This window comes from Dipodomys merriami, unplaced genomic scaffold (genome assembly GCF_024711535.1).
Source record: "Dipodomys merriami isolate MVZ:Mamm:240054 unplaced genomic scaffold, mDipMer1.0.p SCAF_391, whole genome shotgun sequence".
Lineage (NCBI taxonomy): Eukaryota > Metazoa > Chordata > Mammalia > Rodentia > Heteromyidae > Dipodomys > Dipodomys merriami.
This window is the reverse complement of record NW_027205504.1, coordinates 102,508-110,807: the sequence shown is the minus strand read 5'-3', so window position 1 is coordinate 110,807 and position 8,300 is coordinate 102,508.

The following is an 8,300-nucleotide window of genomic DNA, read 5'->3' as shown; positions in this document are numbered from 1 at the left end:
CTGGGTTTGGTGGCTCATGCCTGTAATCTTCACTAATCAGGAGTCTGAGATCTGAGGATATTGGTTGAAAACCAGCCTGGGTAGAAAAGTCTGTAAGACTCTTATCTCCAATAAACCACCTATAAAACAGAAATGGCACTGTGGCTCAAGTGGCTCATTGGTAGACTTGAGCTGAAGAGCTGAGGGACAGTGCCTGGGCCCAGAGTTTAAGACCCACAACCAACAAAAATATATTGACATGGAGTTTTACTTTATTATTTCATGATTTTTATGAGTGGTTGTTCCGTGAAAATGTCATTGGTTTTTATATTTTTTGTTGCCATAAAATGAGCCTACTATTGTCTTAAATTAATCACAAAAACTCTCTGATTCAATGACAGCATAAATTTTGTAGGTAATTGTTAAGACCAAGTTGCCCTTTTGAAAAAAAAAATATTTATATCACCCTCCACAAAAGAGGAAGAAACAAAATATATGCCAGAAACTTACTCTGTAAATCTTGATGGACTAATAGACTCTCAGTTTGTTTTGACTTTTAATCAAAAATTGAAGTAATATGGGATAATATGAACCCATTTCAATTTCTTCATTCTTGTCATTTAAGAATCACTTTAAAAAGAAATTCAACAGGTGACAGTGCTTTTTTCCTTACTTTTCCAAAGAAATGATCATTTCATCATTATAATGTATAGCACAGTATACCCAGAAAACATTTGTCAAAGAAAAACTTTTTTCCCATTCTTTGGTTTGATTCAGTTTGTATTTAAAACTTCATACCACATCGTACCCACCCTACTGTCTGTCTTCTCATTTGAAACATTTCAATAAGTTTTCCTTCCCTGGAGTGTCAGCCAGCAAAGTTTTACAAAACACCATGCTTTCTCTCATTGTGCTTTCCAAAATATATCTCACAAATGCCAACAATGAAGCATAACCTGAAACATCTGTGGATTTTTACACTTATGGTGCAAAGTAATCGCTTTCCATATGCCTTAGAAACAGCTGCTCATAGGCATTAATTGCTCTGTCACTTCCATGCTTTAGAAGAGCAACATTTGTAAATAGCATACACGTTAATTTGCTTACCACATCTGGTTTGTTTTCAGCAAGGCCTGTCTTCATGGAATATGGTAATAGATTTGGTTTCAATTATGTATTTTAATAGGGCTCTGAATTGTGAATATAGAATATCCATTTAAATAACTAAATTTTTAAATCCCATAAAATATATTCCTTCAATTTACTGTCAAAAGTGTTCTACAATCTAGGTATTTTTAAAAGAAATATTGTATAATATTTCCTTGGTGAAGTTGGAAGACGTAAAATTTCCTATACCATGGCCATCTTAAACAAGATAGATGTACTTGGGCTGGCATGCAAAACTTTTGGGACAGCATTAATATTTGAATGTTGGATAAGATTTGATTGGAAATTGTGGCAAAATTTCATGGTATGAAAAGAAAAACGAAAGGCCATATCAATACTTTTATGTGCTACTAATAGTTTTATCTGCTATGTTGTTATATTAGTTTATTCAAACACACATACACACATACAAACACACAGATATACACATTTGTAGTATAAAGAACCACTCTGTCGGCAAGAAAATATTTTAAAAGGAATTCCATAAAATATTTAGTCTTCTGAGATCTAATTAGAATTTACAGAAATATCTAGTTTCTCCCACCCCTGAAGTCATTTTGATTGGTGAAGATGTTGCCATTTGAATTTAGTATGACCCAGAAAGATATATGTGTTAAAGAAAAAATGACTTTCTATTTCCTTCCATACTATGGAGAATACCCGAATACTTATTCTGGAGATTAAGTACTTCAGTGTGAAACTTATGAGAATATAGACTCTCATCTACTTTCTTCTTTTCTCTTTTAATCATTCTAGGTCAAAACCATTTCTCTTTGCCATACTCCCCACCTTTACATTGTCTTTTAACAGGCCCCCAAAGCAACAAAACCAACTGAATATACACTGAAACCTTCAAACTTGTAAATCTGAGTAAGCCTTTCTGTTTAATAAATGGACACTGTCACTTATTATGGTAGGTTATAAAGCTAACATAGAAGTCTAGTCTTTCTAACAATGTAGAGTATATTAAATTGGGCTTCATTCTAAAATATCTAACTCCATGTTTTATTTTATGTTTTACTTTCTGTTTATGTCAGGGTTTAAACTGAGGGCCTGGATGGTGTTTTTGTGTTCTAGGCCAGTCTCCACATACATTCTGAACTGAAACTCCATTTGCCCTGGTAGTTAATTGGAGATAAGAATCTAATGAACTTTCCTACTCAGACTGGCTTCGCACTGTGATCTGCAGATCTCAGCCTCTTAACTAGCTAAGATTATATCCTTGAACCACCAGTGCCTAGCCATGTTGCATATTTTGTGTAATTCCTTTTTTCAGCATTGTGCAGATTCTCCTACTACAACATCAATAAACTTAATCTTGTTTTCACTGTATTTGATGTTGGTATAATTTATGGAGGGGAAGGGAAAATCCAAATTGTTTAAATAGGGATACAGGTGGACCCCTTGCAACAATGAGATGTACAAAATGTTAAGTAGGAAAACGAAATTTACAACTTTGGCTCTGGGTGCGGAGAGAGTCGGGAAGGGGAGATGGGGAGGCTTTTAAAGGAGGAGGAAACAATGCTTGATAAGAAATGTACTCATTACCTGGCCCATGTAATTGTAATCCCTCTGTATGGTATTATCACAAAATAAAAAACTTAAAACATACTAAGCATTTTTGTAAAGTATATAATAAAGGAAGAATTTTCATCTTTACATAATCTATGCAAAATCTATGCTAAACTCTTGATATTTTACTGTACCTTTCCTGCAACCAGTTTGATAGACTTTAATATTTGTCATTCCAAGTTTCTCTATATTCTCCTGGAGATTTAATTTTTCATGTATGTATATTCATTTATATGTATATTTATATACATATGTATATGTATCTATCTATACAAGTTCCAATGTGGATCATCAGACTTGAAACTTTTCTGTTTTGCTGTTTAGCAGTTAACCTGGTCGGTTCATTCAGTGACAATATCTGTGCTCATTCTCATCATTCCTTTATTTAACACACCATCAGCCTTCTAAAATCAGCTTCATTTCCTGGAGAAAATTACCAATCAGTCCAACCAACATACACCCAGGGGGGGTTAATAAAGAAAGCTTTAAGAAAGCAAGATAACATGAAGTGACAACTACAGAATTTCTACAGAGATCTGACATCTTTCACATTTCTGCCTTCCTCCTCATACTTAAGAAAACATTGATTAACAGTATAAATATACTGCATTTATATCTTAAGGATCAGTGTTTGTTTTCCAACCTGAATATTTCTTTTCCATGAATTTTTATTGTGAATATACTGTACAGAGGGGTTACAATTACATGGATAAGATAATGAACACAATTCTTGTCAAGTATTGTAGCCTCCTCTTTTGTTTCCCCTTCCCATCCCTTCGTATCCTCCCTTCCACCGTTCCACACACCAAGGTTGCAAAGTTCGTTTTTCGTCATAATGATTTGTACATCTCATTGTTGCAATGGGTCCTCCTGTATCCCTGTTTTAACAATTTGTTTTTTCCCTTCCCCTCCACATATAACAACATCATATATAGTGAAAGCAGGGGTTATACCATGGGTGAGGGACATACAAGGCAACAAAGACATAATCTTACAAATATGTTACAAAAAATCACATTAAAGATCTCTCTCTCTCTCTCTCTCTCTCTCTCTCTCTCTCTCTCTCTCTCTCTCTCTCTCTCTCTCTCTCTCTCTCTCTCTCTCTCTCTCGTCAGTCATGGGGCTTGAGCTCTAGGCCTGGGAGCTTTCCCCGAACAATTCAGCTCAAGGCTTATGCTCTACCACTTGAGCCATAGCACCACTTTTAGTTTTCTGGCGTGTTTTTTTTTAATTGTGATTAAATGATTACATAATTTCCCAAATTTCATGGTATTGTGGGATAATGATGCTCATTTAAAGTCACAAACTCATTCTAACTTTCGTGGAGCAAATTGTCTCTCATGGTCTATAACATATAACGGTGTTCACATGTTATACACCATATATTTGATCAGCAGCATGGGTTATTTAGTAGTGGTTCGACCAGATGAGTGGGAGTTCTTTGTTTCTTAAGTCCTGTTGGTTTTGTCGTATCACCTAACATTTTGGATTTAGCATCCACTTATCAGGGAGACCATGTACCGTTTGTCTCTTTGCTCTTGGCTTACCTCGCTCAACATGATTCCTTCTAGCTCCATCCATTTCCCTGCAAATGCCAATATTTTGTCATTTCTAATGGCTGCATAATACTCCATTGTGTATATATACCACAATTTTTGGATCCATTCATCTGTGATGGGGCATCTGGGTTGTTTCCATATCCTAGCTATTGTGAAAAGTGCTGCAATAAACATGGAGGTGCATGTGTCCTTGTATATTGGTTCCTGTTGTTCAGAGTAGATGCCAAGAAGTGTTATGACTGCATCATAAGGGAGATCAATCTTTACCTTTCTGAGGACCCTCCAGACTGCTTTCCAAAGTAGTTGTATAAGTGGACGTTCCCACTAGCAGTGTAATAGGCTTCCTCTTTTTCCACATCCCCTCCAGCATTTATCGTTGGCTGACTTGTGGATGTGGGACATTGTGACTGGGGTAAGGTGGTATCTAAGGGTTGTCTTTATTTGCATTTGCTTCACAACCAGGGATGGTGAACATTTTCTCATGTGTTTCTTTGCCATTTCTATTTCTTCATCTGAGAAGTCCCTCTTTAGTTCCCTTGCCCATTTATTAATTGATTTGTTAGGTTTGGGAGGGATTAGCTTCTTGAGTTCCCTGTATATAGTGGAAGTTATCCCCTTGTCTGATATATTGCTGGTAAATATTTTTTCCCAATTAGTTGGTTGTCTTTCTAGCTTGGTTGCTATAGATTTTGCTGTGCATAAGCTTTTTATTTTAAGATAGTCCCATTTGTCGAGTCTCTCTCCAACTTGTTGTGACCCTGGGACTCTGTTCAGGAAGTTCCTTCCTGTGCCTATAAGTTCAAGTGTCTCTCCTACTCTGTCCTGCAGTAGTTTCAGAGATTCAGGTTTAATGTTAAAGTCTTTAATACATTTTGAGTTGATGTTGGTGCATGGTGATAGGCTGGGGTCCACTTTTAGTTTTTTGCATGTGGCCGCCCAGTTTTCCTACCACCAGTGGTCTTCAGGTCTGTTTTTGTGCCAGTACCATGCTGTCTTTGTTATTATAGCTCTATAGTTTAGTTTGAAGATCAGCATAGATATCCCTCCCATGTTGTCTTTATTCCCTAGAATTGTTTTGGCTATTCTAGGTCTTTTGTTGTTCCATATGAAATTTTTGGACTGTTTTCTGTATTTCAGTGATGTACATCACTGTGATTTTAATAGGAATTGCATGGAATTTGTATATTAATTTTGGCCTTATTACCATTTTCAATATAAGTCTGCCTATCCAAGAACATGGGAGGTCTTTCCATTTCCTAGTGTCTTCTGAAATTTCTTTCTGTAACTTTTTATATTTTTCATTAAATAGTTCTTTTACATCTTTCCTTAGGTTAATTCCTAATATTTTGTTTTTTGGGAGGTTATTATGAATGGGGTTGCTCCCTTTGTTTCCCTCTCTTCTTGTACATTGTCAGTGTACAGGAAGGCAACTAATTTATGTGGGTTTATTTTGTATCCCAGTACTTTGCCGAAGTGATTTATGATTTCTAAGAGTTTGGGGATGGAGTTTTTGGGATCATGAAGTTATAGTATCATGTCATCTGCAAAAAGAGATGGTTTAACTTCTTCTTTCCATACGCGGATCCCTTTAATGTCTTTTTCTTGCCTTATTGCCCTGGCTAAGGGTTCCAGGACTCTATTGAAGAGGAGTGGAGACAGTAGGCATCCTTGCCTTGTTCCTGATTTTAGGAGAATTGGTTGTAGCTTTTCCCCATTAAGTATAATATTGGCTATTGATCTGCCATAAATGGCTTTTATTGTTTTAAGAAATGTTCCTTCTATTCCTATTTTCTCCAGAGCTTTTAGCATGAATGAATGTTGAATTTTATCAAAGGCCTTTTCGGCATCTGTGGTGAAAATCATGTGATTCTTGATCTTGGCTCTGTTGATATGTTGTATTACATTTATTGACTTACGTATGTTAAACCATACCTTTATCTCTGGGATGAAGCCTACCTGGTCATAGTGTGTGATTTTTTTCATATGTTTCTGGATTCCATTAGTTAGAATCTTGTTAAGGATCCTTGCATCTGTGTTCATCAAGGAAATTGGCCTGCAATTCTCTATTATTGGTGGGTCTTTGCCTGTTTGGGGATGAGTGTGATATTGGCTTCGTAGAATGAGTTTGGGATAGCTCCCTCCTTTTCTGTTTCTCTAAAGAGCTTGAGGAGTATGGGTATTAGTTCTTATTTAAAGGTCTTATAAAATTCTGCTGTGAATCCTTCTGATCCTGGTCTTTTTTTTGTTGGAAGACTTGATAGCTTCCTGTATCTCGTTGTAGGATATTGGCTTATTTAAGTGGTTTACTTCTTCTTTGCTCAGTTTGGGCAACTTGTATTTGTCTAAAAATGCATCCATTTCTGCCAGGTCTTCTTCCTTTAGAGAGTATAACTTTTGAAAGTAGTCCGTTAAGATTGTTTGGATATCTTGGTTACATGTTGTGATGTTTCCTGTGGCATCCCTAATCCTGTTAATATGGGTTTCCTCAATTCTTTTTTAAATTAATCTTTCCAGCGGTCCATCTATTTTATTTATTTTTTCAAAGAACCAGGTTTTTGTTTGGTTAATTTTGGCTATAGTTTTCTGATTTTCTAATTGATTAAACTCTGCTGGTAATTTGGTTATCTGGCTCCATCTAGTAACTTTAGGTTCCATTTTTTTATGTTTTTCTAGCTGTTTTAATTGCAACATGAGATAATTTACTTGGTCTGTCTGTATTTCCTTGATATGGGCACTGAGGGCAATAAATTTGCCCCTCAGGACTGCTTTTCCTGTGTCCCACAAATTTCTTTACGAGGTGTTTTCATTTTCATTGAGTTGTAGGAAATTTTTTATTTCTTCTTTGATCTCTTCCATTACCCAGTCATTGCTAAAAAGTGTGCTATTCAATTTCCATGTATTAGAGAAATTTCTGTGATATACTTTGTTATTGAGAACTAGCTTGATTCCACTGTGGTCATATAGGATACAGGGGATTATGTAGATCCCTTTGTATTTACTTAAGTTCCTTGCATGAACTTGCATGATATGGTCTATTTTGGAAAAAGTTCCATGAGCTGCTGAGAAGAATGTGTACTGTGTTGTTTTAGGGTAGATGTCAGTTAATTCCGCTTGAAGTATGGGCTCACTTAATTCAGTAGCTTCTTTGCAAATCCTCTGGTTGGTGGGCCTGCCCTTTGGTGAGAGTGGGGTGTTAAAGTCTCCTTGTATTTTTGTATTGGGATATTCTGTAAATTTGAAAGTATTTGGTTAACATATCTGGGTGCACCAATATTTGGGGAATATAAATTACTGATGGTAACATCCTCCTCTTGGATTGTTCCCTTCATATGTAGTATCTGTCCTTGGCTTTCTGTATTGATTTTAATGAAAAGTTTATTTTGTCAGATATCAGGATAGCTACACCTGCTTTCTTTCTGGGGGGCATTTGATTGGTAGATCCTTTTCCAACCCTTTACTCTGAATTTTTTTGTAGGTTTGGCTGAGAGGTGGGTCTCCTGAAGGCAACAGATGGATGAGTCATATTTTCTGATCCAAGCTGCAGTTCTTTTTCTTTTGATTAGTGAATTAAGCCCATTAATATTAAGTCCCTGTCATTTCCTGTTTTCCTCACTTTTCTTCTTTCCTTTCCTCCTGTGCTTGCTCAGTTAGACTTCAATTAATTCCTGTCTGGGTGCAGGTTCCAGTTCCTGGTTGCTTTCTTCAGGTTGTGTCCCCTCTCTTAGTATTCTTTGTAATGCTGGCTTAATGTTTATGTATTCATTAATTTTTCTTGCTTTTAAAAATTTTCAGTTCTCCATCGAATGTGAATGCTAGCTTTGCTGGATATATCAGTCTGGGTTGGCAGTTATTGGCTCTCAGTGCTCGTATGGTACTTTCCCAGGCCTTTTTTGCATTCAGTGTTTGTGTGGAGAGATCTGCAGTGATTCTAATTTCTTTTTCCCTTTTTTCTCCTTTTTTATTTTTGCTGCATGCAAGATTGTTTCCTATTATTCAGATCTATCATTTTCACTATAATGTGTC